We start from the raw sequence: 17,446 nt of genomic DNA, 5'->3' as shown, positions 1-17,446 counted from the left end.
ATCTAGTCCATGCCGAACTATTATTTTGCACTGGCACTAGCCTCCCTGACTTCAATAGGCAATGCCTCAAAAAGACAGTATCTATCATTAAAGACCACCATCACCAGGACATACTGTCTTCTGATTGCTACACTCAGGGAGGAGGTATAGGAGCTTGAAGACTCACAATTAATGATTCAGGAACAGCTTCATCCCCTCTGACATCAGATTCTGAATGGACATTTTGCCGTGTACCCTACCTCACTACTTTCCCTCTACTTGCACTACATATTCAATTTACTATTTTAAATATGTGTACATAGTATAATTTATAGCTTTTATTATCATGTATTTCACTGTACTGCTGCTGAAAAACAACAAATTTCACAACACTTGCCAGTGATAATAAACTTGATTCTGAAGATTTCTAGCATCTGCCAAATCTCTTGTGATCAGATAAACTGTTTTCTTGGTTAGTTGAAACATGAACTGAGGTAGATTAGTTCAAACTATCATTGCCTTGGGATTATAGGGGTTTTATCCTTGGCAGTTTCAGTCTGCCCTCACTGTTATTTGCAGGTCAGAGCCTGCGGGCTTGGAGAGTAATGGACCATCTTCATTTGAAGTTTACCCTATCGCCTTTACGATCTACCCAGACCAGTTTAACAAGCACACTCCTGACCTGCTGCAGCTTGCAAGGAAAAAAAACATTCTCATCAATGCAACCGGTATGATCCAATCTTGTATTCTGTTCTGTTGACCAGTTGGCACACTGGTACTGAAGCTCAATTAGACCACAGCTGGAGTCATGTGTACAATTAATGGACAGTGCATTTTTGAAAGGGCAGACCTTGCAAAGAGTACAGAGCGGATTCAATATCAGAATCAGGTTTATTATCACTGACAAATATCGTGAAATTTGGTGTTTTGCAGCAGTAGTACTGTGTAATACGTAAAATATACTATAACTTACAATAAAAGTATATCTTGCACTGATAATTTTAAATTTTATAATATGTGTAAGTATAATATATCAAGGTTTCTTGATGTCATTTTTGTACACAAGTGTAAGGAGAACTAAATAATTCTTAATGCGGATCCAATGCAGCACAAAGTAAGACTCCAGGACGATAAGACCAAGAGATATAGGAGTAGAATTAGGACATTTTGCCAGTCGAGTTTTTTCTGCCATTTCATAATGGCAGATACAGTTTTCCTCTCAGTTGCAATCTTCTGCCATCTCCCCCCATATCCCTTCATACCCTGACCAATCAAGAATCTATCAACCTCTGCCTTAAATATATGTAACAACTTGGCCTCCACAGCTCCCTGTGGCAAAGAATTCCACAGATTCACTGCTCTCTGGCTAAAGAAATTCCTCCTTGTATCCGTTCTAAAAGGCTGCCCCACTATTCTGAGGCTGTATCCTCTGGTCTTAGACTCTCCCACCATAGGAAACATCCTCTCCATTTACTTCATCAAGTCCTTTCACCATTCGATAGGTTTCAATGAGGTCACCCTCATTCTTCTGAATTCCAGTGAATACAGGCCCAGAGTCATTAAATGCTCTTCATGGGACAAGCTGTTCAATCCTGGAATCATTTTCAAAACCTCCTTTGAACCCTCTCCAGTTTCAACACATCTCTTCTAAGATAAATGGCCCAAAACTGCTCATAATACTCCAAATGAGGCCTCACTAGTGCTTTATTAAGTCTCAATGTTACATCCTTGCTTTTATATTCTAGTCCTCTTGGAATGAATGCTTACATTACATTTGCCTTCCTCACCACTGACTCAACCTGCAAATTAACTTTTAGGAAATCCTTCACAGGGTTTCCCAAGTCCCTTAGCACATTGGTTTTATGTATTTTCTGTCCATTTAGAAATAGTCAGCTCTTTCACTTCTACCAAAAAGCATGACCATACACTTCCCAACACCATATTCCATCTGCCACTTCATCGCCTAGTCTCCTAATCTGTCTGAGTCCTCCTGTAGCCTCTCTACTTCCTCAAAACTACTTGCCTCTCCACCTATTTCATATTATCTGCAAACTTTGCAACAAAGCCATCAATTTCATCATCTAAATCACTGACATATAATGTGAAAAGAATTGGTCTCAACACAGACCCCTTTGGAACACCATTAGTCACCGGCAGCCAGTCAGAAAAGACTACCTTTATTCCCACGCTTTGCCTCCTGCCAATCTGCCACTGTTTTATCTATGATAGAATCTTTCCCTTAATACCATCGTAGCTTGTTAAGCAGCCTCGTGTGTGGCACCTTGTCAAAGGCTTTCTGAAAATCCAAGTACACAACATCAACCATTCTCTTTTGTCCATCCTGCTTGTTATTTCTTCAAAAAAATTCCAACAGATTTGTCAGGCAAGATTTTCTCTCGAGTAAAGCATGCTGACTACACCTATTTTATCATGTGGAGACATTAGTAATTGAGTACACTGAGACTCCAACATCCTCCCAGCCTGGCCTATAACTTCCTTCCTTCTGCCTCTCTCCCTTCTTGAAGAGTGGAGTGGCATTTGCAATTTTCCAGTCTACCATAACCATTCCAAAATCTAGAGATTCTTGAAAGATCATTACCATACTGTACCTCCCTCTGTAATTGGATCCTCGACCTCCTAACCAGAAGATCACAATCTGTGTGGATTGGTGATTACATCTCCTCCGCGCTGACGATTAACACTGACGCACCTCAGGGTGCATGCTTAGCCCACTGCTCTACTCTCTGTATACACACGACTGTGTGGCTAGGCACTTACCATTTGCAAATTTGCTGACAATTCAACCATTGTTGGTAGAATCTCAGGTGGTGACGAGAGGGTGTACAGGAGTGAGATATGCCAACTAGTGGAATGGTGCCGCAGCAACAACCTGGCACTCAACGTCAGCAAGATGAAAGATTGTGGACTTCAGGAAGGGCAAGACGAAGGAACTCATACCAATCCTCATAGAGAGATCAGAAGTGGAGAGAGTGAGCAGCTTCAAGTTCCTAGGCATCAAGATCTCTGAGGATCTAACCTGGTCCCAACATATCAATGTAGTTATAAAGAAGGAAAAACAGTGACTATACTTCATTAGGAGCTTGAAGAGATCTGGCATGTCAACAAATACACCCAAAAACATCTATAGATGTACCGTGGAGAGCATTCTGACAGGTTGCATAACTGTCTGGTATGGAGGGGCTACTGCACGGGACCAAAAGAAGCTGCAGGAGGTTGTAAATCTAGTCATTTCCATCTTGGGCACTAGCCAACAAAGTACCCAGGACATCTTTAGGGAGCAGTGTCTCAGAAAGGCAGTGTCCATTATTAAGGACCTCCAGCACCCAAGGCATGTCCTTTTCTCATTGTTACCATCAGGTAGTGGGTACAGGAGCCTGAAGGCACACACTCAGTGATTCAGGAACAGCTTCTTCCCCTCTGCCATCCAATTCCTAAATGGACATTGAACCCTTGGACACTACCTCACTTTTTTAAGTTATAGTATTTCTGTTTTTTTGCAAAAATTTTAATCTATTCAATATACATATACTGTAATTGATTTACTTATATAGTATTATATTTTTTAATTGTCTTCCTTCTATATTATGTATTGCATTGAACTGCTGCTAAGTTAACAAATTTCAGAACACATGCCAGTGATAATAAACCGGATTCTGATTCTGGTTCTGATATATGCATATAAAATAGTAAAATTAAAATTATTGCAAAGAGGGAAATAATGATATTGAGGTAGTGTTCATGGGTTCAATGTCTATTTAGGAATCAGATGGCAGAGGGGAAGAAGCTGTTCCTGAATCGTTGAGTGTGTGCCTTCAGGCTTCTGTACCTTCTTCCCGTTGGTAACAGTGAGAACAGGGCATGTCCTGGATGATGGGGTCCTTAATAATGGATGCTGCCTTTCTGAGACACCGCTCCTTGAAGATGTCTTGCATACTATGGAGACTAGTACCCCAGATGGAGCTAACTAATTTTACAAATTTCTGCTTCTTTCAATCCTGTGCAGTAGCCCCTCCATACCAGACAACGATGCAGCCTGTCAGAATGCTCTCCACGGTACATCTATACAAATTTTTGAGTGTCTTATGTAACAAACCAATTCTCCTCACTCCTACTGAAATATAGTTGCTATCTTGTCTTCTTTATAATTGCATCGATATGTTGGGACCAGGTTAGATTCTGAGATCTTGACACCCAGGAACTTGAAGCTGCTCACTCTCTCCACTTCTGATCTCTCTATGAGGATTGGTATGTGTTCCTTCATCTTACCCTTCCTGAAGTCCACAATCAGCTCTTTAGTCTTATTGACATTGAGAGCAAGGTTGTTGCTACGTAGACAAACAGTAGCTTTTTTCCAAGGTTGAAATATCTAACAACAGAGGACATGAGGTGAAAGGGGGTAATTTCAAAGGAGATTTCAGGGGCACAATTTTTACACAGAGAGCGGTGGGTGCCTGGAACATGCTGTCTGGGATGGTGCTAGAGGCAGATACATTGGAGACTTTTAAGAGACATTTAGATAGGCACATGATGTGTGAGGAAAATGGAAGGATATGGGCATTGTTTAGGCAGAAGGGATTAGTTGGCCAATTAATTGTTTTAGCACAACATTGTGAGTCGAAGGGCCTGTTCCTGTGCTATAGTTTACTGTCTTCGACGTTCTGTGTTCTGTGTTTGATGTTCAACGTTCTGTGTTCTGTGTTCGACGTTCTGTGTTCTGTGTTCGATGTTCAACGTTCTGTGTTCTGTGTTCAATGTTCGACGTTCTGTGTTCTGTGTTCGATGTTCGACGTTCTGTGTTCTGTGTTCAATGTTCTAACTTCTTTGTTCGATGATGTATGTTCAGTGTTTTCTGATCTGTGTTCTGTGTTCTATGTTCGAGGTTCTGTGTTCTGTGTTCGATGTTCCATGTCCGATGTTTGATGTTCTGTGTTCCATGTTCTATTACACAGTGTGGCTTGTATTGGCTTGAGTCTGACGTTGTGCTGGGAGCTGCCCGCAGGTGTCACCAAGACTCCAGCGCCAACATAGCATGCTCACAACTTACCAGTAACAGCCCTTACTGATCCATACGTCTCACAACGTACCGGTAATGGCCCGTACCGATCAATGCGTCTCACAACGTACAGGTAACGGCCCGTACCCATCCGTGCGTCTCACAATGTACCAGTAACGGCCCATACTGATCCGTACGTCTCACAACGTACCGGTAACTGCCCTTACCAATCCGTATGTCTCACAACGTACCGGTAACGGCCCATACTGATCTGTACGTCTCACAACGTACCGGTAACAGTCCGTACTGATCAGTGCGTCTCACAACGTACCAGTAACGGCCCGTACTGATCTGTACTTCTCACAACGTACCAGTAACTGCCCTTACCAATCCGTAAGTCTCACAACGTACCGGTAACGGCCCGTACTGATCCGTACGTCTCACAACGTACCGGTAACGGCCTGTACTGATCTGTACGTCTCACAACGTACCGGTAACAGTCCATACTGATCCATATATCTCTGGGATGCAGAAAAAACCAGAGCTCCAGAAGAAATCTATGTGTTCAGGGAGAGGACGTACGGACTCCTTACAGACATGGTGGGATTGACAGCATTGTGAAGCATTACACTAACCATAATACTACCTTGCCACTCCATTGGGTATATTCCAAATGAAAGATTCTTGATTAATCGGCAGAATGAGGTTGAGGGAGATAATAAATCATCCATGATCAAATGGCAGATGGGACTCTTTGGGCTGAATGACCTAATTCTACCCCTACGTCTGATCGTCTTATGATTCACAGAGTATTAAGGAGGGGAAGAAGCTGTTCCCAAACATTGAGTGTATGTCTTCAAGCTCCTGTACCTCCTCCCTGATGGTAGCAATGAGAAGAGGGCATGTCCTGCGTGATGAATAGAGTTAGAAGTCAGATTATTGTTTTCAATTCCCTGATATTGTATAGAATGTAGGAGAAATTTGATAGGGGTATACAAAATTATGAGGGGTATTGGATAGGGTAAATGCAAGCAGGGCTTTCCCACTGAGGGTGGGTGAGGCTGCAACTAGAGGTCATGCATTAAGGGTAAAAGATGAAGTGTTTAAGGGGAACCTGAGGGGAAATGAATCACTCATTGGGTGGTGAGAGTGTGGAACGATCCGAAGTGATGGATATGGGTTCAATTTCAACATTTAAGAGAAATTTGGATAGGTACTTGGATGGTACCTCGGGGTATGGAGGGCAATGGTTCAGGTGCAGGTCGATAGGACCAGGCAGATTAATTGGTCTGCACAGACTACATGAGCCAAGTAGCCTGTTTCTGTCTTGTAGTGTTCTATGACTCTAATCGCATCAGATGCCAAGTTCAAATACTCGGATCTCCTCTGAAGGATTTAGAGATTGGAAAACAGTGCTAGTGGCCAACAAATAAACAACATTTATAGCAGTTGTCACACATTGATACATTCTCATCCCGTTCACTTTCCACTGGTGGCAACAGAAAGATTTCCTCTTGTTATCTTTGGTCGAGTATTATTTCCTCTACGGAAACAGTCAATGTACGATGACTTCCCGTGCAGAACTGTGGAACTGTATGGCAATTTGAAATGCATTTAAGGTGAGAGAGGCAAGTGTTTTACACAGAGAGTGGCGGGTGTCTGGGATGTGCTGCCTGGAGTGGCGGTAGAGGCAGAAACGTTGGAGACTTTTAAGACCCTAATGAATGTGTGAGGGAATTGGAAGGATAGGGACATTGTGTAGCCAGAGGAGGTTAGTTTAGATTATTGATTTGGGATAACATTGTGGGCCGAAGAGCCAGTTCTTGTTCTATGTCCTAAGTTGGATTGTCTTGCTCACATGTGAGGGGTTAATATTTCACCCAGTGTAGGATCATGTTCAGCTTCCAATAACCACAAGGCAGGACTTTCTCTGCTGGGGATAAGTTAGCGAGAAGCTAGAATGAGGGGATTAAACATAGAACACAGAATATGGACGTAGAACATAAAACATGGAACACTACAGCACAGTACAGCCCCTTTGGCCAACAACGTGAGGCAGCACAGTAGCGTAGTGGTTAGCACAATGCTTTTCAGCAGGGGTGTCAAACTCATTTTAGGTCACGGGCCCGATTGGGCAAAATGCAGCTTCATGCGGGCCGGATCAGTCGGGCGCGTGCGAACGCAGCTTTCATTGCCTCTGTTTTTTCAGCCTGTTCTCATGTGTCTCAGTCTCTGCTATAACTACAAAGTGTTTCACTTCACAAATTCTGTTTCTTATGAAGAAGACTGCTGAGCAAGCATTATTTTTATGATTGGTATTAACTTACAATCATAGGCTTCATATCGCCAGGCCATTAATAATTAAAATAATAGATCTAACTAAAATGATCTCGCAGGCCAGATATAATTGTACACCAGGCCGGATATGGCCCGCGGGCCTTGAGTTTGACACCCATGCGTATTGGAGATCCAGGTTCAATTCCCACCACTGCCTAAGGAGTTGAGTGTTCTCCCTGTGACCACATGGGTTTCCCCCAGCTACTCTAGTTTTTTTCACATAAAGTGTTCCAATTGGTAGGTTAAGTGGTCATTGTAAAACATCCTGTAATTAGGCTAGGGTTAAAGTGAGGGATTACTGGGCAGCACGGCTCAAAAGGGCAGAAGGGCCCGGTGGTCCACACAGTCTCTCAATAAATAATAAAAAACAGTGTTACACTGACCCTTTTGACCTACTCTAAGATCAGTCAAACCCTCCCGTGCTGCGTAACCATCCACGTTTTCTTTCGTCCATCCTCCTGGCAGTCACACACCCACCACCCTATGTAAAAAAAACTACCTCTGATATCCCCCTGTATTTTCCTTCAGTCACCTTAACATTATGTCCTCTCATATAGAAAATGCCTTTGGCTGTCCACTCAGTTATGCCTCTGATCATCTTGTAAACCTTTATCGACGTTATGTTTTGTAACTCCAAAACAAGTCGAAAGAAAAACAGAGGAGCCTGGGAAAACTAATTCATTCATTTTACTTTAGTGAGATGTCCACATATGATGTGGTGACGTAATGACATATGCCATTCACTTACTTCTTACATCTAACTCATAATGAATTATGTAAACAAAGAAGGAATGCTTAATCAAAACAACATCTTCACAATATTTCTCAAATATTACAGAAATATTAATTACACAACACTCCTTCCTGTTTAGCTATAAACTCCAACTCAATATAGAATGCATCTCAACTACAGTATGTTACGTATTGCTCTCTATATATACTGTACAGCAACTACTATATAGACATCAACAGCATAATAAATTTTAAACTGTCCCAATCATGCCTAAAGATTTAATGGCTGTGGAGGCTTTCTTACTCTTGTGGGATAATATTGTTCCTGACGAGAGAGGTCATTCTGCTTGGCAGGTGTGACCATAAGACATAGGAGCAGAATTAGGCCATTCAGCCCATCAAGTTTGCTCCACCATTCCAACATTGCTGATCCTGGATCCCACTCAACCCCATACACCTCCCTTCTTGCCATATCTTTTGATGCCCTCACTGATCAGGAAATGATCAACTTCCGCCTTAAAGGTACTCGTGGACTTGGCCTCCACTGCAGGCTGTGGCAGAGCATTCCACAGATTTAAAGGCTGTGCCCTCTAGTTCTAGGTACCCCCACCAAAGCAAAGATCCTTTCCACATCTACCCTATCTAGTCCTTTCTATATTCAGTGGGTTTCAATGAGATCCCCCCACATTCTTCTAAATTCCAGTGAATACAGGCCCAAAGCTGCCAAACATTCCTCATATGTTAACCTCTTCATTCCTGGAATCATCCTCATGAACCTCTTCAGGACTGTCTCCATTGACAACACACCCTTTGTGAGATACGGGGTCCAAAATTGTTGACAATACTCCAAGTGTGGCCTGATTAGTGTCTTTTAAAGGCTCAGCATTATCTCCTTGCTTTTATATTCGATTCCCCTTGAAATAAATGCCAACATTACATTTACCTTCTTTACCACAGAGTCAACCTGTAAATTAACCTTCTGGGAGTCTTGCACAAGGACTCCTAAGTCCCTCTGCACCTCTGATGTTAGAAATTTCTCCCCATTTAGATGATAGTCCGTACTATTGTTCTTTTTATCAAATGCATTATCATACATTTCCCAACACTGTATTCCATCTGTGACTTTTTTGCCCATTTGTCTAATTCCTGGTGCAATCGCGTTGCTTCCTCAGCACAACCTACACCTCCACCTATATCATCCACAAACTTTGCCACAAAGCCATCAATTCCATTATCCAAATCATTGACAAACAATGTGAAAAGCAGTGGTCCCAATACTGACTCATAAGGAACACCACTAGTCTCCGGCAGCCAACCAGAAAAGGCCTCTTTTATTCCCACTCGCTGCCCCCTGCCTGTCAGCCATTCCTCTATCCATGCCAGTATCTTTCCTGTAATGCCAAAGCATTTTATCTTGTTGAGCAGCCTCATGTGTGGCACCTTGTTAAATGTCTTCTGAAAATCCAAGTAAATGACATCCACTGCCTCTCCTTTGTCCACCGTTTGTTATGTCCTCAAAGGACTCAAACAGATTTGTCAGGCAAGATTTCCCTTTATAGAAATCATTCTGATTTTAACTTATATTATCATTAGTCTTCAAGCACCTCGAAATCTCATCCTTAATAATAGACTCCAACACTTTCCCAACCACTGAGGTCAGGCTACCTGGCCTATAATTTCCTTTCTTTTGCCTTCCTCCCTTCTTAAAGAGTGGAGTGACATTCGCAATCTTCCAGTCCTCCAGGACCATGCCAGAATCAAGTGATTCTTGAAAGATCATGACCAATGCATCCGTTATCTCATCAGCAATCTCTCTCAGGACTCTGGGCTGTAGTCCATCTGGCCCAGGTGACTTATCCACCTTAAAACCTTTCAGTTTGCCTAGCACTTTTTCTCTTTGTAACAGCAATGTCACTCACTCCTGCTCCCTGACACTCACGGACCTCTGTCACACTGCTAGTGTCTTCCACAGTGAAGACTGATGCAAAGTACCCATTACTTTCATCTGCCATTTCTACCTCACCAGCATCATTTTCCAGTGGTCCAATATCAACTCCCTTTTACTCTTTATATAACTGAAAATACTTCTGATATCCTGCTTTATATTATTGGCTCATCCACCCTCATATTTCATCTTTTCCCTTCTTATAGATGTTTTTAGTTGCCTTCTGTTGGATTTTTAAAAAGCTTCCCAATCATTCAACTTCCCACTCACTTTTGCTGCTTATAAGCCCTTTCCTTGGTTTTACGTAGTCCTTAACTTCCTTTGTCAACCACAGTTGCCTACCGCTGCCATTTCCTCTGTGGGACATATCTTTCCTGTGCCTTGTGAACTTTACCCAGAAACTTCAGCCACCTCTGCCCTGCCATCATCCCCGCCAGAAACCTCCTCCAATCCACCTGGGCAAGCTCCTCTCTCATAATTCCCTTTATTCCATTGTGATACTAATACATGTGAATTATGCTTCTCCCTCTCAAATTGCAGTATGAGTTCAATCATATTATGACCACTGCCTCCTAAGAGTTCCTTTACATTAAGCGCCCTAATAAGATATGGGTTATTACACAACACCCAGACTTGTGACTGTGAAATAATCTCAGGTTCTGGGGCATCTTCCATGGAGGTTATAGGAGTTGACTTTGGGTCTGCAGGAAGTGGTTCTGAATGGTCCAGCAAAATCTACGTGGATCCCCTGCCAGGACAATGCAGGCATTCCCAGGGATGGAGAGGCACCGCTCTTGGCATCCGGAATAGTGCATGGCAAGCTGCCCAAACTGCTGATCTATCCCAGGCCACCAGTCAAAGTTTTGAGCCAATGCTTTCATTTTGACTACATCCAGGTGACCAGCATGTATCTCCTCCAACGCTTTAGATCTCAGCTTGGATGGCATAACTCTCAAATGCCAAAGAAGGTAACCTCCGTCAAGGGCAAGTTCATACCAGCGCTGGTAAAAATGGGGAACCGGACTTTATGCTGTACATTCCAGCCATCTTGGATGGCCATGCAGATCTGAGACAGTGTGGGTTCTTTCCTGGTTTCTCTTGGATCATCTCTGCTGTAATGCGGAGACTTTCGATTTGTATTGGGGGGAAACATCAAGAGGGTGTTCTCTTTTGTAAAGATTTCAGGTGTTTCCTTTTCCAGGGTACAGTGCCCATAAAAAGTATTCAACACCCCCCTTGGAAGTTTTCATGTTATATTGTTTTACAACACTGAATCACAGTGGGTTTAATTTGGCTTTTTTGACACTGATCAACAAAACAAGACTTTCATGTCAAAGTGAAAGCAGATCACTACAAAGTGATCTAAATTAATTACAAATATAAAACAAAATAATTGATTGCATAAACATTCACCTTCTTCAATATGACACATCAAATCATCACTGGTGCAGCCAGTTGGTTTCAGAAGTCACATCATTAGTAAAATGGAGATCTCCTGTGTGCAATCAAGGTGTTTCGATTGATTGGAGTAAAGATACACCTGGATCTGGAACGTCCAACTGCTGGTGAGTCAGTATCCTGGCAAAACCACACCATGAAGATAAAAGAACACTCCAAGCAACTCCACAAAAATGTTATTGAAAAGCACAGGTCAGGGGATGGATACAGGAAAATTTCTGAGTGACTGAATGTCCCTTGGAGTACAATAAAATCAATCATCAAGAACTGGAAAGAATATGGCACAGCTGTAAATCTGCCTAGAGCAGGCCGTCCTCAAAAACTGAGTGACCATGTAAGAATGGGACAAGTGAGGGAGGCCACCAAGAGACCTATGACAACTCTGGAGGAGTTACAAGCTTCAGTGGCTGAGATGGGAGAGACTGTGCATACAAAAGCTGTAGCCTGAGTGCTTCACCAGTCACAGCTTTATGGAGGGTGGCAAAGAGAAAACTACTGTTGAAAAATAAACTCACGTGAAATCTTGGCTAGAGCTTGCCGGAAGGCATATAGGAAACTCCGAGATCCACTGGAAGAAGGGTTTATGGTCTGATGAAACCAAAATTGAGCTTTTTGGTCATAGAATGAAATGATAGGTTTGGCATTGGCCAAACACTGCACATTATCAAAAACATACCATCCCTACCGTGAAGCATGGTGGTGGCTGCATCACGCTGTGAGGACGCTTCACTGCCACAAGCCCTGGAAGGCTTGTGGAGGTAGAGGGTAAAATGAATTCAACAAAATACAGGGAAATCCTGGAGGAAAACCTGATGCAGTCTGCAAGAGAACTGAGACTTGGGAGAAGATTTGTTTTTCAGCAAGACAGTGACCCCCATCACTGCATGAGGATGGTAGTCGACTTTCCCCTTCAATTAGACGAATGATCGCCTTTGCAACCTTAATGGCCAGAAGGTCTATATTACAAAATTGGAAAGAAGTAAATCCTCCTACCACGTTTCAGTGGTTCTCTCAAACTATTTCTTGCTTGAGCTTAGAAAAAATTAGAAGTACTATTTTCGATTCATCAATTAAATTTGAAGAAACTTGGGGACCGTTCATTCGACACTTTCATATGAATTAATTTGGCCTCTTCCAGACCTTTTTGCTTCTTATTCTTGTTCTGGTATGGAGTTCCGGAGTTCTTGACACTATCATATTCATGTAAACTGTTATTATTGCCCATGTTAGTCTAGGTTTATTTTTTTTTAATATACATTTTTTCTTGCATTTTTATATTTTTTTTCTTTTTTTCTTTTGGTGATTATTCTTTTTCATGTATAATCAATATAGGTTTGATTGATTATTGTATGATTTTTTTGATGATATTTAAATAAGGTATTGTTATCTTATTACTAATTTAACTTCAAGCCTAGTGCATTTATAACCTATTTAATATTATGTTTTTCTTATATATGAAATTTAATAAAAAGATTGAAAAAGAAAGACAGTGACCCCCAAGAGTAAAGCCAAAGCTACAGAGGAATGACTTAAAAACACAAAGTTAATATCCTGGAGTGGCCAAGTCAGAGTCCAGATGTAATCCAACTGAGAATTTGTGGCTGGACTTGAAAAGGCTTGTTCACTCACAATCCCTGTGCAATATGACAGAGCTTGAGCAGTTTTGTAAAGAAGAATGGAGAAAAATTGCAGTGTCCAGATGTGCAAAGCTGACAGAGACCCATCCACACAGACTCGAGGCTGTAATTGCTGCCAAAGATGCATCTACTAAATACTGACTTGAACTGGGTGAGTAATTATGCAAACAATTATCTTGTGTTTAATTTTTCTAATTAATTTAGATCACTTTGTAGAGATATGTTTTCTTTTGGCGCGAAAGACCCTTTTCTGTTGATCAATGTCAAAAAAGCCAAATTAAATCCACTGTGATTCAATGTTGTAAAACAACAAAACATGAAAACTTCTGGTGGGGGGTGTGTGTGAATACATTTTACAGACACTGCATATGCAACAGTGCATTTGGAATGGTGTTGTTAATCTTCCTTCTCTGATTTTGATGAAAGGAAAACAAAATAATGGCAGATCACCTTCCTATCAATTGTCTCCACTCTCCTTCCCCTTCTCTCTCACTCTCTCTCTATCTCCCTCTCAGCCCCTCCTTGTCCCTTGTCCTTCCTTTTACTCTCCTCCACTCCATTTGCCCTCATCTCCTCTATTCACTTTCTTCTACACTCTCTCCCACCCTCTCCTTCCCCTCCCCTCCCACCCCTCTTTGTACTTACCGAGCGTGTTGACTGTTGCACATTGGCCGTTTGGGTGCGGCCTTCATTGATTCTATTGTCCTTGTATGTCTGTACTGTGAATGCCCACAAGAAAATGAATCTCAGGGTAATATACGTCCCTTAATAATAAATTTATCTTGTTTTCAAACAAAGGGAATGGTACATTACAAAATCAGACAGCAAGCTGATGGTTTTATCTCACTGCTTTCACAAACTGCCTATATCTGGCAGCGAAGTTTGCAAACTACTGATGGGGAGCCTGTGCTTTCAGACTGGCAGGCTTTCCCCTTCAAATTATCAGCAAAATGTGATCGAGGAACGATTCTAATACCCACTCTGACGCCATGTCGTGTAGTGCATCACGGTTTCAGAGACCTGGGTTCAATTCTGACCTCTGCCGTTGTCTGTAGCAAGTTTACACATCGCCATGTGACCGTGCCCCAACACCCCAAAGACGTGCGGGTCTGTGGGTAAATTGTCCTTGGTAAGTTGCCCCAGTGTGTGAGTGAGGAGCAGAATCTGGGGTGAGTTGATGGGAATGTGGGGGTTAGTATAGGATTGGGGTCACTGGGGGCTTCTGTTGGTGAGAGTGCGGTGGACTGATCGGTCATTCTGCTGGTGTCACTGGGGGAGGTAGGTCGGTCCTGCTGGTGTCACTGGGGGCGTGGTGGTCGGTCCTGCTGGTGTCACTGGGGGAGGGTAGGTCGGTCCTGCTGGTGTCACTGGGGGAGTGGTGGCCGGTCCTGCTGGTGTCAGTGGGGGAAGGGTGGCCGGTCCTCTTGGTGTCAGTGGGGGAGTGGTGGTCAGTCATGTTGGTGTCACTGGGGGAGTGGTGGTCGGTCCTGCTGGTGTCACTGGGAGAGGATAGGTCGGTCCTGCTGATGTCACTGGGGTAAGGTAGGTCGGTCCTGCTGGTGTCACTGGGGGGGGGGTAGGTCGGTCCTGCTGGTGTCACTGGGGGAGTGGTGGTCGGTCCTGCTGGTGTCACTGGGGGAGGGTAGGTCGGTCCTGCTGGTGTCACTGGGGGAGTGGTGGTCGGTCCTGCTGGTGTCACTGGGGGAGGGTAGGTCGGTCCTGCTGGTGTCACTGGGGGAGTGGTGGCCGGTCCTGCTGGTGTCACTAGGAGAGGGGTGGTCAGTCCCCCACTGACACCAGCGAATCTCTGTCCTTACCAATCCCACGCTGAGCATTATTGAACCTGCTTCTGCCTCTCAACGACCCATGGACTCACAGACATGAAGACTGCCTCCTTTTTGTGTGTCAGTGATAATAAACCTGATTCCGACTCTGATTGAGAGTGTTCAGTGGGAAACTAACTCATTGCATCCCCTTGAATTCTTCCTGTGTGAAAACATCAAACTGATACCCCTCCAAAGGGTTAAGAGGGGATGTTTCTTGTCACACAACAGTTCCTGCAGAATATATCTTTAGATTGGGTTCACTAGAATAATACCGGAATAAAGGGTTTAATTTATGAGGGGTGTTTGATGTCTCTGGGCCTGTACTCACTGGAGTTTAGACAATGAGGGGAGGATTTTATTGAAAGGCCTAGATTGTGAATCTGGAGAGGATATTTCCTATAGTGATGGAGTCTAGCACCAGTGGGCATGTTCTCAGAGTAGAGGGACATCCATTCAGAACAGAAATGAGGAGGAATTTGCTTAGCCAGAGGGTGGTGAATCTGGAATTCATTGCCACAGACAGCTGTGGAGACCAGCCACTAGGTATTAAAGCAGAGGTTTATAGGGTTACGAAAAGACAAGAGAATAGGGTTGAGAGGGATAATAAATCAGTCATGATGGAATGGTGGAGCAGAATTGATGGGCCAAATGGCTTAAACCTGCTCCTGTATCTTATAGTATAAAACCATGAACTGATCCCACTCCACTAGGTTAAGAGGGAGTTTTTTTACATTATGCATCAAATCTGTGGAATATACCCATCCTGCTCATGGACTGTTTGTCCCACTCCCATCAGGGAGGAGACTACGTAGCATCCACACCAGGACCACCAGACTCAAAAACAGTTACTTACCCCAAGCAGTGAGGCTGATCAACACCTCCACCCACTAACCCACCCTGCCACACCCCCAACCGCCACTACTTTATCATTTCCTGTCAGTCACCTTATGTACAGACACTCCTGTGCCTAGTGTCACTTTATGGAGAGACATTTAATCTAGTTCCTAGTGCAAGTTTAATTATCATTCAACCATACATGAATACAGACAAATGAAGCAGCATTACTCTGGGGCCAAGGTGCAAAACACAATACCAACAGCGCATAGCACAAGGCATGTATAGCGCATATCAGTAAAATACACAAAAAATTAGTCCATGAATGTTGCAGAAATCTCCATTTGAACACAATAAGGTTTGTCTTCTGCCAAGCAAGCTCTGGGGGAAGGCACTGACTCCAGCTTTGATGCCACAACACGCCACCTCCAGTGAAGCACATGGACTCCTATGCCTTCCTCCTGAGCAGCTGGAAACAGGCTTGAGGCCTGTGACAGAGGCCACACAGCTCCCCTGCCATCTGCCAATAAATCAGTGAATCAGATGTGCAGTATTCCATATTATCAATGTCCAACAGGGTCTTGTGATCACAAGGAAAACAACTAAGACAATCACTTGAAATTAGACCACACACTGCCTTCACACACCAATTCTGATGCTTCTCTATCACAGGCAGCAATATGGTCTGCACCAAGTCCAGCTCCTTCACTTCCTCCACTAACAAGCAACGCGCAGATGGGGTAGACCCACAGAAGCTGCTGTGATCGAATGTACTGCCATCTTTACTGGACGTATGTGTGTGAATGGATAATTGTATGTAAGCTTTCTTAAGTGTTTATATTTATTATGTTCTTTATCTTATTGTGTTTTGTTTGTGCTGTATTGGATCTGGAATAACAATGATTTTGTTCTCCTTTACACTTGTGTTCTGGAAATGACATCAAATGAATCACTAGATTGTGTCACATTTTCAGAATCAGGTTTACTATCACTGGCATATTTTGTGAAATTTGTTATATAAAATTAATTAAGTAGTGCAAGAAGAGAGTGAAAAGTAGTGAGATAGTGAATTGAATTGACTTTAGTTCTTACATCCTTCACATAAACGAGGAGTAATAATCTTTATGTTACGCCTCTGGCTAAAAGTGCAATGAGCAATCATAGTAATTTATAATAATAAATAGAACAGTCAATGTAATATAGAGTACACTCAAATCAGTGTGAGTTTTCATAAACAAGAGAAAATCTGCGGAAGCTGGAAATCCAATTAACAAACACAAAATTCCGGAGGAACTCAGCGAGCCAGACAGCATCCATGGAAAGGAGTACAGTCAACATTTTGGGCTGAGACCCTCGATCAGGACTGGAGAACAAAGATGAGGAGTCTGAGTTAGAAGGTGGAGGGAGGGGAGGAAGAAACAAGATGATTGGTGAAAGAGATGAAGGGGGAATCTGATGGGAGAAGGCAGAAGACCATGAAGAAAGATAAGGGGGTGGGGATGAGCACCAGAGAGAGGTGATGGACAGGCAAGGAGATAGGTGAGGGAGGGAAAAGGGAACGGGGAATGGTGAAGGGGGGAGGCATTACTGGAAGTTCGAGAAATCAATGTTCATGGCATCAGGTTGGAGGCTACCCAGACAGAATATAAGGTGTTGTTACGCCAACCTGAGAGTGGCCTCATCA

General features: G+C 43.1%; 1 long non-coding RNA gene across 1 annotated transcript in view; it reads left to right on the top strand.

Moving 5' to 3' along the window:
• Nucleotides 1–16,569, top strand: part of LOC132401672 (uncharacterized) — a 145,325-nt gene extending 128,756 nt beyond the window's left edge. The window contains exon 5 of the long non-coding RNA XR_009514661.1: nt 16,435–16,569. This is a non-coding gene — a long non-coding RNA (uncharacterized LOC132401672). The remainder of the gene's footprint in view (nt 1–16,434) is intronic.
• Nucleotides 16,570–17,446: the final 877 nt, after the last annotated feature.

Source organism: Hypanus sabinus, chromosome 11 (assembly GCF_030144855.1).
Source record: "Hypanus sabinus isolate sHypSab1 chromosome 11, sHypSab1.hap1, whole genome shotgun sequence".
Taxonomy (NCBI): Eukaryota; Metazoa; Chordata; class Chondrichthyes; order Myliobatiformes; family Dasyatidae; genus Hypanus; species Hypanus sabinus.
Note: the sequence above shows the minus strand (reverse complement) of the source record. Positions and strands in the feature narration are given on the sequence as shown.